Below are 23,049 nucleotides of genomic sequence, written 5' to 3'. Positions count from 1 at the left end.
GTTCCATCTTTGACCTATATTTAAATAAATGTTTATGTTTTACAAAAACCCTATAGTACTTGGTAAAAATTGTGATTTCTTGAAATCACATTGTTGATAGCCACTATTATAATTGATAGTTATCTGCTTTGATTTCTGTTAGTCTGTTGGGCTCTTTGGGTCACGGTTGCTTGGTTAGGCGACATCCTGTTTGAAGGTGAGCACGGTTTACCCGCAGACCTAGAGCTCATCGGATAACTCAACCTACAGCTGCCTCACTGTATGACTGTACTGATTTCAAAGTTTGTCTGCTTTCCCTTTGCGGTTTCAACTGTATGAATGCATTTGCCATGTATGGAGCTGAGAAGCAATAGGGATTTTGCAAGTGCAGGTGAAAGTTTGTTGAGTTTCATTTTGACCACTTTCAGCAGTCCTGATGTGATCAATACATGATTAAAAAAAAAAAAAGCAAAGTTTGTTATAGTATGCAACAGTATCTGCGCATGTTTGTGTTGATGCTGTTTATTTACGTAAATGCATCTCTGTTGCTGCCATGTGTGTCTATATTTCCGTTTCAGGTGTCTTGTTCTTAATCATCACTCCTGACAAATACGAGTCGCATTGCACGAATGCTTTGCTCGCAACTGTTTGTTACCTAAACTGGCAGTGCGGCCGCAAGTGCGTCAACATTTGATGCCATTTCGAGCATCGTTCTTATTACAGTTAAATATCCTGTTTACTTGTTTGCACACTTTTTTAATCTCAAAATCAATCTTCGGTGAGCTTAAAGGTTAGTTCAACCGTCAATAAAAACAAATGCAGTCATCATTTACTTGCTGTTTTAATATCATGTATTTTTTACACCATAAAGGGAGTTCTGCACAGGAGAAGAAAGTGATATAGTGTATTAAGAAGAAATTAAGTCAAATTGTATGTATAGTTTAATGAAATTCTGGCTTTATCGAATGTTTGTGCTTTTTGTTCATGGGATTCAGTGTATTAGTGTACTTTGGGTAGAAAACGTGGTTAGAATCAAAATGAATAGAAACGAGAAACGGTTTTTATGCTGTTTTGTCATTTTGAAATATTCAGCTCAATGAAGAAACTACAGTGATACTTTTGGGGGTAATTTTGAGGCAATTTAGCATGTACTGTAGCATTGGAACAACATTAATAATGTTATCAATAAGGCTATTAATAAGACCTATTTTCTAACTTGAATTCCTTACTCTATTTTTAAAGTTATACAGAGAGTCTCCAGTTCAGTGGTCAACTAGAATAGGCAATTTGCTCACCAGCCAGTGTCTCGTGACTGCGCCGAAGTGCCAGTGTTTTGTGATTAAAAGGAAGGGAAGGGCATACAGGGTGGACTGTGGACACTCCAGTTTTTTCTCCCACACATCCTCCAGAACCCCAGCTTTCCTTCCTATTCTGGGGCAGCCATGAGCTACCCTGCCTGGCCTTGCCTACACACAGTCATCCTAGGCATGTTTGGTCCTCCAGTGAGTCAGTAGACAGTCCACCCTGGGTGATTTGGTGAATTGTGTTCCCGTGTAATCAGAGTTGGCTTTGAGGATGTCTGATGATGTCTGACTGATCTCTCGTGCCTAAGCTTGTTGCTTGGGCACAGACTGTAGGAATAGTTTGTTTTTATCAGTTGAAATGTTCAGCTGATGTTTTAGCATGGACGGCTTTGATCCCTGGTCTTTCAGAAAGGCAACCTAACAGTAGGTTATGAAGCAGAATTTTTGGACCTCGATGGAAAGTTATCTTTATTATGTTCATGAATCAGACCCCAGATTAATACAGGGACAAAGCTGAAAAAATGAATGAATGAACGTTCATGAATCACATTTGTAGTTATCGTTCTTTTAATAAGCAAATATTAATTAACAGGGTAGCACTGTTAACCAGTAATGTCATTAACATAACTAACGTGTACAGTGTGTTGTTTTAAAGTTTAAAAAAGACCAGTTTTCCAGCTGGATCTAGACTGATCACTCTTGCTCTTGACAATAATAATATATCAGTTTGTAATCTTTCATTAATTGAATTGTAACGTTGAGAAATTTTAGACCCAGACAGGAGGGGTTCAGGTGTTTCGATAGACCAACCCCCCTACTGACAGAGGTCCAGTATTTGTCCCATACATTTGCTCATTTGTCCTATTTTGACTGTTATGTCATCATAAATTAACAAAATAACCCATCGAAAAAAGGCTTCAAGACCTAAAGTAAACTTTCTCTGTATTGCTGTTAAATAGAGAAAATATTTTACAAGTAACATTTATTCTAAATTTTGGACCTTATTCCTGAAAGAACAAATGACTAATAAAATGTTGTAAAGCACCAAAGGCGGCCCACATTAAAGTTACTTATAGTATTTAGTTTATCAAACGTACTTTTTACAAGAGAGCTTAGAAAAATTGTGAAGCTCTATGTTATTATTATTATTATTATTATTATTATTATTATTATTATTATTATTATTATTATTATTATTCATTTAAATCCCCAAACTCTGAATGGGGAAAGTTGAATGTGCTGGCTACTATGTTATTTGCCTAATAACTGACAACAGGCTACAGTTTTTAATTAAAAACTTAAACAGATTCCTAGTTTTTACTCCCTTGTGATATATGATGTAATAAATGTGTATTTTAAATGTAAGTAGGCTATTTTTCATATTTTTTTATTCAAAATATTTAGAAAATGTTTTAGTGCATCATAAAGTGCAACCATCTGTCAAACAAATTAAGCAAAATAAATTGTGTTAAAAATGTCACTAAAACGCAGTCCTGTAAACCTCATGATCAAATAGAAAATAATTTAAATATATGAAAAAGTCCTGGTTATTTTCAAATACTTTTTTATTAATTGTTTTTAAGGGTTATTTATTATGTTTTTAAAATGTAAAAATGTTAAATATAAATTTAGAAAAAGACTGCAGAAAAAGGTAAGTTTTGAAAATTGTACATTTGCATTTTCAACATTATATGTCGGAGCAAAAATCAAGATCCCATTATGCAAAAGCATAAATAAATAAAATGGCAAAACACCAAAAAATTTTAGGTCTCCTGTGCATTATTTAACCTTTTTTAAACCTTTCTCAAGTGATATTTAATGGATTAACAACATTTTCACAATATTTCATTTTTCCTTTTTCCCCTTTCCATTTTTTTTCTACTTGTTTTATTTTGGCCAGAGTAAAAACAGTTAAAATGTCAATATTGTTAGCCCCTTAAGCAATTTTTAAATATTTTTTCTGATTGTCTATACTAAGGGTTAGAGATGGCACATGGTAACCTTTGATTTAGCCCCCCTTTGAATTTTTTTTTTTAATATTTCCTGAATGATATTTAACAGAGCAAGTACATTTTCACAGTATGTCTGATAATATTTTTTTTATTCTGGAGAAATTCTTATTTGTTTTATTTTGGCTAGAATAAAAGCTTTTTTTATTTATTTTTAAACTATTTTAAAGTCAAAATTGTTAGCCCCTTTAAGCTATATATTTTTTCAATAGTCTACTACAGAACAAACTACTGTTAGGCAGTTTAGGGTAATTAGACAATTTATTGTATAACAGTTTGTTCTGTAACCTGCCTAGTTAACCTAATTTACCTAGTTAAGCCTTTAAATGTCACTTTAAGCTGTATAGAAGTGTCTTGAAAAATATCTAGTCAAATATTATTTACTGTCATCATGGCAATGATAAAAGAAATCAGTCATTAGAAATGAGTTATTAAAACTATTATGTTTAGAAATGTGTTGGAAAAAAACTTCTCTCTGTTAAACAGAAATTGGGGAAAAATAAACAGGGGGACTAATAATTCTGACTCCAACCAAAACTCTAACATTAACAATCTAATAAAAGTTGTGTATTAGAAAATATTACTAAGATTTAGCATTTTCCTCATTAGAGCATAATATTTGAGCTTTTTTAAACTCCAAGTAGTTTGTCTGGGTTACATTTTCTTGAAGTTTCTGAACTTCTCCGCCGTTCCCAATCACTTTTTTATTATGAGATTGATGCTACCTTAATAGCGAGCTACCTAGTTGGCGTGGTTATCAAGGTGTCTCACCAGATTTAGTTTAGTCTTTTGGTATTCATTTCAGACTGATTTCCTTCAGTGTCAGTGGATAAACTGTAAATGTTTTGTCTCTTGAGTGGAGGTGTGTGAATTTGTCTGTGCAGTGTTCGCATGTTTGTGCGTCGGAGGTGACGAGCGTCTAGCCGCTATGATGGGAAGTGACACTTGTATGAGTGTGCTATAATTACTCTTTTTTTTGTGTGTGTGTGTGTGTGTGTGTGTGGAGACCCAGAGGGGAAGAGATCAGTATTCCCTGTCTCCCAGTCAGTCCTGTGCTGATAACTCTTTTCCAAAATAGGAGTGATCTCACCCCTCTCTTTCTGTCTTCCTCCTCTCTTTTGTTTAGTCTGTTTTTTACTTCATTCTTACTGTTTAAACATGGGACTGGCACAGCTGGAGGAGAACCGGCAATGCGTGTGAGCACGTAAAGCAATATAAATGTGTGTGTGTCTGGGTGATTAATACCCCGAGTTCGGGGATCTCCATTCAGGACGCGTCCTCATGGTTTGCTCATGAGGTCATTGGGAAAGATCGTCATGTAACATGGAGCTAAGAACCAGACCAGAGGTGAACAGCAGCGCACATATCAATTGCTTCACAGCTTTGTCTTCCTTTGTTTTTAAATAACTGCGCTGTAAAAGCTCATCAAGGCCCTTTTTGAGAGCCTTTTTACGTCACAACTGTGTAGAGATGTGTCTCTGTGTGTGAGAAGCTGTAAATGGCCTCCACCCTTTATTTAAAGATGGCCGTCCTTATAAGCTGGCGGGAATCTTCCTTCCAATGTCTGTTCTTGCTGAGCGTGAGCTGTTTGTTAGACTTGTTTTATTAGATGCCCGCAACCTGAACAGAGAAATATTCAATTCAGTTCATCTGTATTTTAACAGTGCTTTTACAATGTAGATTGTGTCAAAGCAACTTAATATAGAAGTTCTAGTAAATTGAAACTGTGTCAGTCCAGTTTTCAGAGCTTAAGTTCAGTTTAGTTCAGTTCAGTGTGGTAATATATATATATATATATATATATATATATATATATATATATATATATATATATATATATATATATATATATATATATATATATATATATATATATACATATATATATATATATATATATATGGTGTAATATGAATTCTTAAATTTATTAGGCAGATTTGAATTACACAAGCAAATCATAATAATAACAGTAATAAGTATATGCATTTTAATGTTATTAATATAATAATTATTAAAGTAATTTTATATTACTATAATTATTATAATGATATACATAATTTCTAAATTATTCATTTATTGTTTAATCTATTTTACATATTCAAAAGAGAGAGAAGTGAATAACATGCATTCTAGAATTTCATCAGTCATCAATATACACACATTAAATATAGATTATACATTTTACATGTAGATATTTCATTGTTCAAATGTTTCCAAAACTTTATCAGTTTCTCTTTTCTGTTGAACACAAAAGAAGATATTTTGAAGAATGTTTGAAACCAGTAACCACACTATAAAAAATCCTGGTTGCCTTCAATTTTTAACAATAATAATAAATTTATCTTGTGAGTCTATAACTTATTTATTATGTCAAATTAACTTAAAACAGCTTGCATAACTTAAGTTGGAACATGATTAACTAAGTTTAATAAGTTACAATAATCTAAAAACATATACTGTCAGGATTATTTGATCATATAATTGTTTACTGTGCTTTGACTTCCATAGTAGGAAAAACAAATCCTATGGAAGTCAGTTCCAACATTCTTCAAAATATCTTATTTTGTGTGTGAATGATGAATGAATGAGTTATTGCAAAATTAGATGTAAATGTGTGTTTATATACACATATTTAAATGGAAAGCATATACAGTTGAAGTTAGAATTTTAATGTGTTTTTTTCAACACATTTCTAAACACAATAGTTTTAATAACTCATTTTTAATAACTGATTTATTTTATATTTGCCATGATGACTGTAAATAATATTTGACTAGATATTTTTCAAGACACTTTTATACAGCTTAAAGTGACATTTATACATTATACATTATACATTATTACATTAAATATTGTCAGACATACTGTGAAAATTTCCCTGCTCTGTTAGACATCAGTATTATTAGAAAAAGGGGGGCTGATAATTCTGAACTTTTGCCAGGTTCATAAAACAAAATAAACATGATGCATTATGCCTCTGGATGGCAGAAATTCTTTAGTAATCTAGTCATTTTTTTATCTTGCAAATTAGTCAGCCCTGCCTATTTACATACACAATTTCAGTCTATAAGTTCTGCACAGAAAATCGCCATCTATTTATTTAAATTTTACTCTTAAAAGATTATTCTCACTTTGTGTGTGTGTCTGTGTGAGTCTCTGTGTGTGTTTTTGTGTACGTTGAGTCTGGATTGTTCCGGTTTGGGACAGCAGAAGTGTGCAGCCGTGCACGAGTGCAGCTCACTGAGGGAACATGGGCTGGCAGCTTTAGAGGGGACCTGAGGTCAGAGGTCACCTGTGACTCAAGCCTTGAGGAATTCAGCCTCAAGGAAATGAATAGCATGGGGGGGGAAAATAAGAGACAGAAATTGTAACGACTACGGGAAATGATGGCTCATTAGAATGTTGTCAGATGGTGACAGAGAATTATTAACTGTTTTATAGAGGGACGAAGAAAAAGGAAACTGGAATCTGTTCACCTCCCAAAATCCCCACGTTTTCACCTTCCTCATGCTGATCCATGTAGCTCTTCCTGCATGAAGTTGCTTCTGGGTAAAGTTTAGTCAGCTCTCCAAAGATTACCGTTTGTAAAACTCAAGCGTTGACAGGTAATTCAACTAATGGTGTTACAAGGCCTCATTCTTTTTTTGTGCATATGTTACTCTTGTTCAGTATGCATTCAAAATGTTTCTTCTTTCATTTATTTTGTTAAAATAAGCTAATGCAACTCATATTTCAACACCTTTAAGTGGATCAAATATAATTTTTTATTTCTTAAATCTGGGATTTCCAGCATCCAGCATGCTTTGCGGACATGCAACAGAATGAGCAGAATTTAAGCTAAAATTAAATGACATGTGCAACCTATTTGTGTACTCAAATGAATAGTTAAAAAGGAAAATATTCTCACCCTCAAGCGTTTCCAAACCTTTATCAGTTTCTTTTTTCTGTTGAACACAAAATAAGATATTTTGAAGAATGCCATTTGACTTCTTTAGTAGGAAAAATCTAAGAATAAGAATCTTATAGAAGTCAATGTTTAAGTCAACATTCTTCAAAATATCTTCTTTTGCATTCAACAGAAAAAAAGAAACATGTTTAGAAGGGTGAGCAAATGATGAACAGAATTTTCAGTTTTGGGTGAACTATCCCTTTAATACTTTTGATTATTAATCACACTTTAACAGATTTACATGCGTATGTGCATTTAATTCAAACAATAAGCTTTAAAAAATATAAACTAGGAGTTAATTTACATTCTACATCAAGCTTGATTTTACATCAACACATTTAATTCCATAATAAATAATATTAATAATATAGATTATGATTTAATGTGTTTCAAGGCCTTGTATCTATCATGCTTTTACGCTTGAATTGACATCTGCAAATTTAATTTCAATAATAAATAATATAGTTCAATTATAATAATATAGATTATTAATTTATGTGTTACAGGCATTGTATCTATTAGGCTCACACTTTTTTTGTTTTTTTATTATATTTTTATAACTTAAATTATAAATTATGTTAAATATTTGTTGTTGCTTTCTCCATTAATTATTTGTTAAAATCAGCTAATGCATCCCAAATTTCAACACTTTGAAATTGATGAAATATAAATTTACTCATTTCATTTGAACCAAGACTCCATTAATCATTTTTATTCATTCGGGCAGGGAATTTCCAGTTCCCAGCATGCTTTGCACGTCACCAAATATAGGCAGATTAAATGTTAAAATGAAGTGTTTGGCCTATTTTATGTGTTTGGGTAAGATTAAGAAAGGAAGGGAGACTTTGTTACTGTTTAATGTTCCATTTTGTTGGCATTCAGAGCAGTTATGTTGTGATTTTTTTGGGGGGGTTACCTTGTGTTTTTTATTTGGGGTAATGGCATCCATACACAGTACTCAACATATGTGAGTACAACCCATTTTGAAAATTATTATTTTTTTAATTCATTTCTCAGTGAAAATGTGTAATATATAGGTGCATTTGAACAAAACAGATTTATTAAACAGATATATTTATTAAAATAATATTTTTGTCATAGAACATCTTTAGAAATGGAAAGATAATCCAATTAAATTCAAGCAAAATATTGCAAAAACAATTACATTTCAACAAAATTACATGTATTTTATGTTTCTCTTGATGTTTGCTATTTTTGAAAATGTTATTTAACATTTTTGCCTAACATATAAATTTAGGCTACTAATTTTTGAACCATTATTGTAAATCATTTTGTTAGATAGGCTCCAGAATTGGCTTCAGTACTGACTAATCTTATATGCGCAAATATGATATTGTAAAGCTTCCTATAGACAATATTACTTTAAACCAGAGATATGTAGGGGGAGTACTAATATATGCTGAGCACTGTCTCATTTATTATTTTAAGTTAAGTTTATTGTTAGAAAACCCATATTCTGCTATACACTGAACACTTACAGTAGGGTATCGGTCAAAGAATAATTGTTTTGAGTGCAGTCGTATGCTAATCAGTTCAGCTAAATCTCAGCGACTCTTCAATTCTGTGCTCCTCAGGGAATTTTGTCAGCTTGTCATCTGTCCTCGTCTGGAGAGCTTCTGTTGCTCTCTTTTGTTTCTTTATTTCCCTCTCTAGATCTTGTTGACGCTAGCAAAGACTTAAAGCAGGCTGAGTCAGAAACTCGTGTGGTCAAACAGGCCCTGCGCCGTCATGCTCAAGATTTCACAGCATCTTCAGGATCATCATCATCATCACTATCATCCTTTCCTGCATGTGTTTGAATCATCTCCCATTTCCGGTTACTGATGTCACTCAGACACACAAAAGCCAATGTGTTCATGTTATGAACTCGGATCAGCCCCGTCCCGTTCACCTATGCTTTAATGCCGGACACTACACATCCTCGGCTTCACTTAAATATGACTATTGGATGATGATCAATATGGCAAATCTTGATAACATTGTTAGCTCATTGCACTCATCCTAGATGTGAGTTTTACAGGCGTTGTGGGAAGACTTGAGGCTTGATCTGCTGGCACAGACTCGTTAGGTGTGTTTGTCTTTGTGTATTTGCACAGTCTTGTCCGTTTTGTGTGTGTGTGTGTGTGTGTGTGTGTGTGTGTGTGTTTTTATTTTATTGGTTTTGATTAATAGAGGAAATTATACCAGTGTAAAATTATAACTAAGTAATTTTGGTGAACATTTAAATGTGTGCATAGATTAAAAATATGTATATAACTGATACATTGCTTAGTCATTAGAGGAATTTTGATGGCACATGGCTTTTGTGCGAGTCTCATATAACTAATATGACACACAGGAAATCTTTTATTTATTAATTGACTCATCATTCACTCGCTAGTCATTTTTGTATGATTAACATACAATAGTATTAATGATTTATTTTGAACAATAATGACTGATTTTTTGGATTTGTATTGAAATAATTCAGTGTAACATTATTTAAGCCTTTTGCTTTCATAGGAAAACTTATGAAACATAAAATAATAATCTACAATATCTATCTGTGGTGTACACTGGAGCCGTGTTTGGACTTGCAGGGTTTATTTCACAGTAAATACCTTGATTTATAGTTTCACCTCCTTGTTATCACATTAGAATAGTTTTAACAAACTACACAGTGTAACCAATTGAGTTATTTGCAAAGAATACACCTTTTACTTCCAAATCTAAAGACATATCTTTGGTAGTCTTGTGAATTTAAGCTTGAATTTATGTTTTGATAATTTTCTTTAGAAATGTTTAACACAACAATGTACAAAAACAACTAATAGAAATTAGACCTTAATTGGGGGGTTTTACTTCTTAACATCAATCAATTTAATATGGAACATGGAAACCAATTGAATTATTTTGCAAAACAAAACAACAAACACACACACACACACACACACACACACATCGAAAAAGCCAGAATTTGGGTTGCCAAGTCAATAATTTGGCTTCATATTTAAGATGCCATTTTTAACTTTTTACTATAAGTACTACAGTGGCAGACATAATTATTTTCTCCCTCTTACTCTCAAACAGGCGGCAGAAAGAAGTTAAGCATTAGCTGTTATGCCACAATTTTACTCCATTTTACTAATTTTATTCCTAAACATATTTAAACAGTTTTAATAAAGAAGACGGAAAGCGATTGATTTGTTCTTCAAAAGTAGATATACACTTTTGTGTGTATACATTTGAAAAATAAATGATTTGGGTTGCCAAGTTGATACCTTCATGCATGAATCTGCATTGTTAACCTTTTACAAATGTTACACTCTGAAGCAGCCGAAGCTATATTTTTTCAATGAGGCAACAGAAATAACTTTAGCATTAGTTCATATTTTGGCTTTAAGTTTAAATTGAAACTAACAGTAGTGGTACAATTATTTAGTTTTTACTCACAAACAGAAGACAGATAAAAACTTTAGCATTAGCTGTTATGCCACTACAAACTGTTATGCCATTTTGTAGTGTTTCTTCTTGTTAACGTTCAACAAATTTAAACAAAAAGACAAACATTAGTGAACTATTAACTATTAGGACCTATAGTAGTACTTCTTAACATCAATAATTTCAACAAGGAACATGGAAACCAACTGAATTATTTTGCAGAACAACACAAACACACACACACACATACACACACACACACACACACACACACACTTTTGTAAAAGACAGAATTTGGGTTGCCAAGTCAATAATTTGGCTTCAAGTTTAAATTGAAATTTTTAACTTTTTACAAGCATCAATAAAGAGGCAGACACAATTATTTTCTGCTTTTTACTCTCAAACTGGGGGCAAAAACAACTAGCATTAGCTGTTATTCCACAATAAAATAAAAAAGCAAATAACACTCTAATTTGACTCCTAAACATATTTAAACAGTTTTAATAAAGAAGACGGAAACCAATTGATTTGTTCTTTAAACGCAGATATAAACTTTTGTGTGTATACATTTGAAAAATAAATGATTTGGGCTGAATGATTTGAAGTTGATAACATACCTCTACCTTCATGCATGAGTTTGCATTGTTAACCTTTTACAAATTTTACACTTTGCGGCAGCCGATTTCTGCAATGAGGAATTTAGCTTTAACTTTAGCATTAGTTCATATTTTGACTTCAAGTTTATTGTATGATAAATGATACGATCAATATTTTAAAACTTGTTACAAACATAATGCCACAATTATTTAGAATTTACTCACAAACAGAAGACTTTAGCATAAGCTGTTATGCTACTATAAACTGTTATGCCATTTTGTTGTTTTTCTCTTTGTTAACATTCAACAAATTTGAACAAGAAGACAAAAAATTAGTGACCTTTTTGCAAACAAAAAAATACACGTCTGTTAATATATCTGAAAAAGCATTACTTTGGGTTGCCAAGTTGATAATTTGGCATTGAGTTTGCAATTTGAATCTTTTACAAGGGTTACACACAGAAGCAGATATAACTTTTTTACATTTTACTCACAAATAGTAAACACCAACAACCTTAGCATTAGCTGTTATGCCACAGTTAAAACAAAGCTAATCTCACAGATTGTTTAATTAATAACACAATTACAACAAACCAGACTGAAACCAATTTACCTCTTGGGAAAAAAAACAGCTTTGTTATCTTAAACATATATACATTTAGGATGTCATTAGGGTTTTTTTTTTTTTTTTTTTTTTTTTTTTTTTTTTTTTTTTTACAAATATTACACACAGTAGCAGCTGCACAAATATTTTAAATCTTACTTACACACAGAAGGCCAAAAACTAATTTAGTAGCTGTTATGCTAGAGTAATAAAAAATAAAGCAAACCACATATTGATTTAAAGCTATTTCACTTATTAACACCTATTTAAACAGTTTTAACTGAGCAGATGCAGTATTTTTGTTTTGTTTGCAAAATCTACAGATTTGTTTATCTAGCTGATTAAGAAATCATTAGAAATGCCAAGTTGAGATTTTACACCTTAGCACACATTACAAAAATGTTAACAAGGTACATAGAAACCAATTGAATTATTTTACAAAACACAAACACACTTTTATAAAAGATATCATTTGGATTGCCAAGTGAATAGTTTTACATTGTTTTTAGGTGGGCATTTTAACTTTTTATAAACATTAGTGGCAGTCACAATTATTTTCTTCGTTTTACTCTCAAAACTACAGGTTTGTTTATGTTATGTTATGTTGTTTAAAGCAAACCACATATTGATTTGAAGTTATTTCACTTAATAACACCCATTTAGACAGTTTTAACTAAACAGATGCAATCTTTTTGTTGTCTTAGCAAAATCTACAAGTTTGTTTATGTAGCTGATCAAGAAATCATTAGGACTGCCAAGTTGAGAATTTACTTCTTAACATACATTTCAACCATTTCAACAAGGTACATAGAGACCAACTGAATTATTTTTTAAAACATGCACGCTTTTGTAAAAGATTTCAATTGGATAGCCAAGTGAATCATTTAACTTTTTTACAATTTTACAAACATTACTAGTGGCAGCCACAATCATTTTCTTCATTTTGCTCTCAAAAACTACCGATTTGTTTATCTAGCTGATCAAGAAGTCATTACAACTGGCAAGTTGAGATTTTACATCTTAACATACATTTTAACCATTTCAACAAGGCACATAGAAACCTATTGAATTATTTAGCAAAACACACACACACACACCTTTGTAAAAGACGTTATTTAGATTGCCAAGTGAATAATTTCACTTTTTTGTTTTTTCATTTTATTAATTTATTTTACAATTTTACAAACATTCACGATTATTTTCTTCGTTTTACTCTCAAAAACTACAGATTTGTTTATCTAGCTGATCAAGAAATCATTAAAACTGCCAAGTTGTGATTTAGCTTGAAGTTTTTAGATTTATGATTATAACTCGTAACATTATGCACAGTAGCAGCCACTATCCTTTTCTTGTTTCACTCACAGATAGGACAGAAACAACTTTTCTTCAAATGTATTTTTATTTTAATGAACAGACCATTATAATATTTTTATACAGATAGTGATTTAAAGACATGTGGTGCCTATTCACATGTACCATCTAATTTGTCACATTTAATCACATTTATACACATTTTTGTCAAATTACATTTTAGACATCATTAGTAAAAACAGTACAGAAAACAAAAGCATTTCATCTCTCTGCAACATTTATAATGCAACATTTCACGTTTGAGTTTATCTCGTATTCAGACATACTCTGTTACTCTATATGTGAGTTTTTTTCTGATAAATGAATGATATAGACTTTCAGAGCATAAATATTACACTTTCCCACCATAAAAGACGTTTTCAATCCAAAAACCCATGCCAGATTTTTACATTTTTTTTGGAAATATTTCAAGTACTCACTTTTTATTGCCCCCTGATTGTACAAATCGCATGGCTTCCACCGTGAACCAAATCTGCTCTCAGCAAGCATTTCCCAAGTCATATCACAACACATTTAGTCATCTGAAAAGGTAAATATGACCAGATCATGCAGTGCTGACAGTGAACATATATCTCACACAACCAGCATGCTTTTTCCAAAGAAATCCCTGACCCAGAATGTTCCAGAAGTGAGGTGAAAAATCCTTGTTTTATGTTCATGAAGATAGCAGTCCTCGTGTTTTTAGTAGCATGCTTTCTGACGGTAGGTAGGAGTGTGATGTCTGACTCTTACGGGCTCACTGTGACTCACCGTGGCTCATCGGACAGGGCTTGATTGGAGCCCGCCAATTTCTCAAACACAAAGACGTAAGTTTTTGATCTGACTCTTTGTTCTAACACGACAGTTTCACTTCATACAGACTGAAAAAAACACAAGCTAATGAAGGTTTAGATGAGAGATTATGCTTCAGATGGGCTAATGCTAGCTTCTGTGCGTGTTTACAGTTGGTTGGATTTTGGTATGTTCTCCTACGGGGTGTGTGGGTGTTGGTTTTGATGGTGGATTTTCAGGATCATTTTGCTTTTCCTTTAGGCTCGATGTGTTTGCGTTTAGTTAACCCACATCATGGGTGGATGATGATGGTGCGTTTGGTTAATGATTTAACAAAATAACCGGTATGAGCTCATCTATTGTTTATCCGTGAAGTTGCACTTTCAGAAACTCGAGTGGGCAGAGGGGTCCTGTTTGCGTCTGTGAAACGTCGAGTTCAAAGGGAGTGTTATCGGGCCGCATGAGTGTGTAAAGTGATAAAACAAAAGTCCAAGTGTGTCAGCAAGCATCAGGTCATGTAAAGATAAACAAAGTGCTCATTATTTCAGATTTAAAGCCTTATTTTATTGATGAAAATACTAAGATATGCGTTTCAAACAGGGTTATATTTTAAAATCAATCATTTAGATTTTGTTTTGGGAGGGGCAATTTTGCCATACCAGGGCAATCTCCTTCTCTTCTCCTTTCCATGTGATTGTGTGTGTATGTAAAAGAGTGTGTGTGTGTGTGTGTGTGTGTGTGTGTGTGTGTGTGTGTGTGTGTGTGTGGTGGTGGTGGGGGGGTATTGTAGGTAGTGGCTAAATCTCATAAAAGGGTTTCCTAATATGGGCTGTCTCTCACAAAGCCCCACCCCTAGGCGGCCTTACACACTCTCTCGACCAGTAATGACTCGGCATAGGCTCACTTCCTCATTAATTGGCTGAAACCAGTTCTTACAGGAACCGCCGGTGATAAATGTGAGAGTTCTGAGAAATCATTCATTTCTTCCTTCAGCCTGGCTGAGGGACATTACAGGGGAGTGTGAGTGTGGATGGCTCCCCGTGTGAGCATGCCTTCAGGACAAGCTTTTTTTCTTCTTCTTTTTGTATGCGTCTCTCTTATGTATGTTTTTTTTCCCTCCATCATTTTTAAGTGCTTAGGATATGTAGTTCCCAGAACAAGCCATACTTTTTTCTTTTTTTTTTTGAGTTTCTGTCTTTTGGGATAACTCTGAAACAGAACTCTACCTCTCTCTCTCTGTCTCTGCGAGCGGGAAGAGTGAGATAGAGGAGAGGCAGGGTAAAGGAAACTCGCTGACCTTTCGAGTCGGTAAGTGAAATTTATGTGACCTCTCCCTCTCTTTCTTTCCTTTCTTTCTTTCCTTCTCCTCTCCTGTACCGTCCCCTCCTCCTCCTCTTCTCCTTTTCTGTCACAGAGCTCTTCCCCTGTTTGGCGCCTCTCTTACAGAAGCCTTTCAGGGAGTACCTTGAGGCCCAGATGGCAAAATTTCAACACGCGCAGAAGAGGGCCACCCCAATGGTAAGTCCCATCACTCAAACACAATCTCCTTCACTCAAGCTTCAAATTTGTCTCATTCCCAGGCTTTTGTTTTTGTATATTTATCCTCCCTTTTAATTTATTACGCGCAACCCTGTTTCATTTTTGTTCTACATCTTAATTAGTTCCCTCCCCTAATTATCGGTTTTATTCTACTGTGTGGTTCTGGTGTTATTGTTTGCATGTGGCAGAGCATAGAGTGTCAGGGGCTCTGTTCGGGGTCTGGCTGAGGAGGGATGCTGAGTCATACTCCGGAGCTCTTTGAGTGAACCGGACACTCCCCCGCGTCACACTGACTCCCCCCTCTCGGCAGCCGAACCCTGTTGAACCCAGCGCAGGCTGCCGGAGACGGGAGGGGCCCCTGGGAGTTATAGAAGGAGGAGGTTGGGGGGGGGATGTTAGGAAGGGAAACGGAATGAGATGAGGGGGGGGTTGAGTGAGGCTGTACTCTCAATTCCTCCTGCTGCCGCTGATCCCTCACAAGTGCGCACGGAAACAAAGAGCAACACCTTTTCTATATTACACCTTGGTCTGCCTGTTTTAAAGCACTTCTCCATGCGTGCGTGTGTTGGTACGTGTGGGAGGAGGAAATGAAAGAGAGAGAGGGATGAAGTTGCACAATGAGAGATTACGGATGTTTCTGGAACAATGTTCCTTTTTTTCTGGTAACTTGAACCTCCTGCAGTTACTTAAGGAAAGCTACGGGTTTGTTCACCCGGCAGGAGGAAGCGATGCCACCATGCTCGCGTGTCACACTTTTAAAGTAACAGAGGAAATGCAGGTGGAGAGGAGCGATTGCCTAACATGGGATGTTTCTGATGAGTCTCAGAGTGTGCATTATTGACTGTTCTCTCTCTTTTTTCTTGTTTCAGATTTCTGAAGACGACGATCTGGATTGTTTGCTTCATGCATCTTGAAATTTAGTCGAATCTCTTGAGAATTTCTTGAGTAGCGCAGCTATCGGTTAACATTTTTATTACTTTTTAATGTGCTTGCTTAGCTGGTGGTTTGCGCTGAGATACTCATGTTCTCAGCTCTGTGTCTTGCACAGGTTATCTGATCCCGTTGGTAGGGGTGTTAAGGTGCACCGTGGCTTATGTTGTGTGTGTGGTCTGTTACACTTAAGGGACTGTTTTAATTTAGTTTAATTTAGCATCGTTTTAGCTTCTGACCTCTTTGGATTGAATCAAAGTGTAACAGGAAGTAATTCGACTGACTCTGAAGTCACTAAAATGTGCTGTTCGTATTGACTAGAGCCTGTATAGCATTACTCTTTTTTTCTGAGCAAAGATCTTCTCATGTTCTAAAAGCCTCGTGAATCATAATGTTCCTTTCGTCTATAGTTATTGTTTTGTTTCCAGAGATCCAAAGAGGAGAGGGAGAAGGAGTGTGTGTGCGTGTGTGTGTGTGTGTGTAACCACATGACTCACTACAGGGCCACTCCACCAGATGCAATAACGCATTCAATCAGATTAAGAGGCGCGTGTGTGTTCAGGCACATATGTGCGTGGGCGACTGCCACGTTTTGCGTGTCGCTGCTTATCGCTCGTATTCTATACATCTGAAGAGCATCCGGTCAAACCAGAGGATGCTGGAAGAGCTGGATTTGAATAATGGATTGTCTGCCGGTTTGAAAGGTGAGTATCTACTCTTGTTGAACAGTTTCACACTATGTAGTTAACATGCCTTTTTGTTTTAGTTACTAGTGCAGTGTTGGTCCCCAAAACTGCACATTTTGGATGTCCCCCTAATCTAGCACACCTGATTCAACGCATCAGTTCAGTATTAGAGGCTACATTGGGTGTGTCGATGTAAAATGTGCAGTGTTGGGGCCACCGGGAACAGATTGACAATCACTGCACTGGTGGCATGAGATCAGGCAGCTAAGCAAACGTCTCGTCCATCTCTTCTTCTTGCGTCTTTTTTTCTTTTAATTGCTTGTGAAATGTTTTTTTTTCGGTGTCTTTTTGTAGCGTTGCCCTGGTATGTGAGTCTGGAAGCTGCAGGCGTATAAAAAAAGGGAACAGTGTGGAGTTTCTTTTGCCGTTACCTTAAATGAACCCTCGGTTGAACTCAATGCACTGTGCGCTGCTGGCGTAGAGGATGATGCAGGGTTGCCAGATCTTGCGAGTGAAGTATGCGAACTGAAATGTTTGGTCAGCCTGACTAATTTGGATAATAGAAATTAAGAAATTGGTTAAACTGACTGCATCAATGAACAAAATTGCGTAGTATAATAAAATTGTGATAATTATATTGTAAGATATAGGCCTACTTAAAAATAAATAGTTCAAATTGAGTTTATATGAGATTTTGCACTTTTAACTTCACCAATTTTAATACAAAACTAATGTAACTAACAAAGCAAAAACTAAAGAACAAGAATTCATTCATGAATTAGGCTATATTGTTGAAAATACCATTTTAGATTCAAACAAATCTAAATATCTTCACATAACATAACACAATATAGCCTAGGCCTATCAATTACTACTTTATTTCCAAAACGCAACACGTTTTCCTAACCAATTTCCTTATTTTAGTTATATCAATTACACAATGTAATTATTCGTTAGCTCATTTTGCTAAATTATTACCATGTTATGATTATTCATTCGTTGTTTAATACAAGCTATGTTTCTACATATGCTGTATTTTCCTTCATATCATGTGCTAAGGGAACACGAACACTCTACATAACTTGACAAACCACTAAAACACGCATCTGTTTTCTGGAAATGAAACCGAAAGGCGCAAGTTCATTTCCTCTATTTATAAACGTCTCGCTTATGAACGGTGTATTATTAGCGGATGTGGCAACCCTGCCGAGAGAGAGGGAGCGAGCTAAGGGGAGCGCGCGAGAGAGGCTGTGTCTTAAATCCAGCGAGACAGTCTCTCGGAGCGCTCGAATCCGATGCTGATGCTTAGAAAAACGCTGTCTATGTAGGCACCTCGCTAGGATTGAAAACGCGGCCACTATGAGAAAGAAAGGAGAAGCTGCCTTCGATTATCTCACACGGAGTCCGTTGAATGAAGGGGAAGAAAAAGGCTTTCGGTTCTTCCATAACGGGATTTAAATCATTACATTGTTAGATTTCGATGGCCACGCCCCGCTTTCAGCCCCACCCTCTCCTCTCATCAGTGGTAAGTGAGTGAAATCTTCATTATGTGTCTTTATTGGCGTGGATATAAGTCTTTCCCAGTGTGTCAGATAGCTTATCAGACTGGTGTTGGCTGTTACATTCGCCCGGCGACAACAGTCTGTAGGCTGTCTGACATTTTGGGCATTTTCTTCTCCGATTAAAAATATGAACCCATCTAATTTTTGAATTATTTTTATTATTATATATTTATTACAGGTGTCTTGTCTCTGTATTGTTGTCTTATTTTAGCGTCGCCACTATGAAAGATATTTTTTCTCTGTGTGTGTTTACGTGATTGACGTGTTTCTGCTCGTTCGTCTTTACGTAGCCTTTCTAGTTAAAGGGCGTGTGTGTGTGTGTGTGTGTGTGTGTGTGTGTGTGTGTGTGTGTGTGTGTGTGTGTGTGTGTGTGTGTGTGTGTGTGTGTGTGTGTGTGCGCGTGTGTGCGTGTGTGTGCCTTCGCTCAGCACTTGGTTTTGTCCACTTGAATTTCTCGAGAATCCAGAAAGAACACACCTTATTGCAACACACTGTTATGACAGATCTTTTTGCCCACCCCTTCATTTGCACTTGTCCTTTTTTTCTCCTTCTTCTCCTTTCTATCATGTAACTCCCTGGTCGTTATCTAACATGTGCAACTGGTATTTGTTATTAAATTAAAAAGATGTTCATTCAGCAATTCCCTCCCTCTGTTTTTCTCCATTGTAAAAACCACAGGGTGACCCGCTTGGCTTTCACAATCGAGTCGTATCATTTCCTCTTTAACTGTTCAGAACATCCTGTACTTTAGGGAAGCCCCTCTGCTATTCGTGTATGTCTGGATATGTGTCCTGTGTAAATCAATAAAGTTGAATTAATTAAAATGTCGATCTGTCTCCTGGTCTTTTTGGGTTATCGAGTGTTAAACGTTTTTGTTTTTAAGTGGTGTTCATTGGCTACATCAAAGTTTTTTTAATGCACAACAGTACATGCAAAAGTCAATGAATGCAATGAAATATTGTCAGGCTACATAGAAGTAATATATACGAGTACATATAATGTTTAATAGTTAGGAAATAAATTAGTAAATATAAATTAAATAAATATAAATATTTAAATTTAAAGAATATTATATGATATGCATATTTAAATATGTATGACAAAGAGCAATAAAATAGGGCAAAAAAAGTAAGCACTGACTCAACTAAAATAAAAAAAAAACTGGAAAGTGTATAAATATAAAGATAAATAGCACACAATGTAATCTAAATACATATTTATACATAAACATTCAAGATAATTTCATGTATAAACAGATTTACAGCTGCAGGAAGAAATTTTGCAAACATTGTAATTTTTAAATACATATTTATACATAAACACATGAAAATAAAGGTAGTCAAATAGAAAAATCTATAAACACTGAGCAAAGTTACAGTTAGTGCAATCTAAACTTTAATATCTACATGTGTATATATGTATACATAAACATACAAAAAACTAAAATATATGCAATATAAACAAATCTATAAACAAAGCGAAGTTACAGCTGCAAAGAAAGTAAGAAATAGTACAATAGATATTCAGAAACATTAAAAAATGATAATAAACTATTTTAAGTGTATAAACTAAGCAGTTGAATTAATAAGAGTGGAAATCATACACACACATAGAGAGAGAGAGAGAGAGAGAGACGTAAACATGAATAAGCATAATTGAATAATATTAAAAGCATGCACCCAGTTACAGCTGCATGAAAGCGCAAAAATAATGATAGATAAAATAATAGTAATAAATAAAATAGGCTAATAATAAAATGTTTTAAGTGTATAAACTAAGCAGTTGAATTAATAATATATAGCCTATACATAAACATAAATAAGCATAATAGACTATTATTAAAACACGCACTCAGTTAAAGCTGCGCTCATTAAAAAGTAATGCTAAACGACTGTATATTTCTGTATAACACGATGTTCTCGTATTCATCGTGTCAGAATGAACTTATGTTACAAACTGCCACGCCCACTACAGTTACAGATTTTGCCTGGGGGCTCACCATTATGCAAATGGATCGTTTAAACAGGTTTTAATATTCAAATTACGGCTTGACGTGTTCGGTTGTAGTTTTCAAACGACACCACCGTTCAGGTTGCACAACAAGGTCAGGTGCTTTTTCTAATCATGTGACCAATATCATACTTCTACATTTGAAAACGTGCACGCATAGTGCGCACTACCTTGATGAACCAGTAGGGGACACGAGTGAGCTTTAAATAGTATTTGATATGTATTTTTTATACACACGTCAATTTGGAGATTTTGGGTTTTTATAATGTGTTTTCCCCCAGTTCATTATGAAGAAACACCCTTTTGTCAGAATTGATCAGTATTATAGATTTAAATTCCAATGCATTTTCTCAAAATGAGTTATTCTCCTGCTGTAATGAATCATAAATCTCCACTTTACCAACACTTACAAACACTAAACCTAAATCTTTAATTCAGATTTGTAATTTAAAGGTTTTTAGGGTTGTGTTTATGCAAATAATGGTCTAACTAAATAAATTATTATTATTATTATTATTTTACAAAAATAAAATAAAATGACGTCTTAAAAGACACCCAGAATACCTTCTGTAAAACATTTCAAATGGGTCTTTATGAAACCAGAATATTAAAGTTGACCTGCTACTGTAAGTATTTAAACAAATTTGCACTAATTAAACTATATTTAAATTATATTCAAATTATATTTAAATTTACATCTTTAGACAACTTCTGTATGCAGTTCATGATGTATTTAATGAACTGCGAAAGTATGATACTTTAAAAAATATATTTATACATTTTTTATTAATTGATTATTAATTTGTAACCCTTTTAGTGTCTTAAATGTCTTTCCAATCTATAAGGATGCATTAAGATCATTTTAAAAGAACTTTATGTAACCCTTTAACAGGCATTAACCACCTGGTTGACCTTTTATCCATCATTATCATAGGTTGTCATAATATTCATAAGAGTTGTGTGTATATTATTTAATTCTAGTGGGCCAAAATAAAATTCAAGTAAAATAAATTAAAAACTGATAACACTTTATTTTAATTGAAAACAAATTTTGTTTACTAAAGGTTGTATTGCAAGGCCGATTACTTCTCATTGGAGTATTAGTAGACTGCTTAATATTGATACTGATAGCCTACTTTATATTATTGATACTTATAATATGATACTGCTCCTTCAACAGACATTTATTAACTATAAGAAACTTTGCAAGTACGTGTCAACAACTAACTTACACTAACCCTACTTATAAGCTAATGAGAATTAGTTGGCATGTAGATGCAATGTAACTTAAATTCAACAAAATGTATTAAAGGGACCGTCAAAATGAAGTCATACCATAGCATTATCCTAATTAAATGTTTTTAAAAGAAGATACGCAATGACCTACAAGCTAAATAATATTTTCAAAATTTTTAGAGTAAAGGTAACTCATCACAGCTGTCAAAAGCAAGTGCACTTATAATGAAAAGTGTTGAAGTCCAGGTAAGTCAGGGGCCCGTCCCGTCCCGTCACATGAATGAATGATGTGCTGTCAGCGAACAGGAGAACACTGGCGCACCCAGGCTGAGTCAGACCCAGGTGTAAACGTTACCCAGCCTGACGCAAATCATGGGTGTCTTTCCTCAGGTAAACTCTCATGAGCTTGTAACTACTATTCCCATGACACGCAAAACCCACAGGTGTGTTTCATTAAAACACGAATGGAGAAAACGGACACATTTTTGGGGAGCAGTGAGCCCTATTCCACTTCAAATAAACAGCCATACTATATGATACGCACTGTTTTAGTGTCAAGTTAAAAAGTGAATTAGTGTTTGATGAGAAAGATGAATGAGTTATGTCTCGTTTTTTCCTTGGAAAGTCCCCGTAACAGTAATTTGCATAGTCATTTTTTGTTCTGCTTAGTGACACACAAAGTGCCCGTTGTAATCCATTCATGTGGTGTTATAAGAGGAACAGAGAATTGTGGCTATCCAGCACTTCGTAACAATGTGTAGTGTGTGGGCTTGTGTCTTTCTTCTACTATCCTTTAAAATGGCTGCAAGGGTAGGACAGGAGAGGAATAGCTCTTTACAAAAAAACAAAAACAATAATAATCCAATAGTCAATGCAACTCCAGGATAGATATATTTTCATGGCACAATAATTTATGTACGTTTGTTATGGTATTTTAGTATATTACATTGTTGTTATACATTTTAACTAATCATTTGGCAAAAGTAGATAGAACAGAGATAAAACTGCTACATGCTTTAATATACCACAGTTAAAGTCAGAATTATTTGCCCCCTTTAAATT

The 23,049-nt window shown here is 34.4% G+C and overlaps 1 long non-coding RNA gene and 1 other non-coding gene across 6 annotated transcripts in view; both read left to right on the top strand.

The window, feature by feature from the left end:
* LOC137496591 (uncharacterized) overlaps window positions 1–16,833 on the top strand; it is a 102,371-nt gene extending 85,538 nt beyond the window's left edge. For all 5 annotated transcript variants that reach the window (XR_012386383.1, XR_012386387.1, XR_012386388.1 and 2 more), the window contains 2 exons: window positions 15,439–15,542; window positions 16,433–16,833. This is a non-coding gene — a long non-coding RNA (uncharacterized lncRNA). The remainder of the gene's footprint in view (window positions 1–15,438; window positions 15,543–16,432) is intronic.
* Window positions 16,834–18,724: 1,891 nt separating this feature from the next.
* Window positions 18,725–18,872, top strand: dre-mir-21-1 (microRNA 21-1). The gene has a single exon (NR_030020.1). It is a non-coding gene; the product is annotated as a microRNA 21-1 (primary transcript).
* The last annotated feature ends 4,177 nt before the right edge of the window (window positions 18,873–23,049 follow it).

Source organism: Danio rerio, chromosome 10 (assembly GCF_049306965.1).
Source record: "Danio rerio strain Tuebingen ecotype United States chromosome 10, GRCz12tu, whole genome shotgun sequence".
In the NCBI taxonomy this organism is placed as follows: domain Eukaryota; kingdom Metazoa; phylum Chordata; class Actinopteri; order Cypriniformes; family Danionidae; genus Danio; species Danio rerio.
This window is presented reverse-complemented; position numbering and strand designations above follow the sequence as displayed.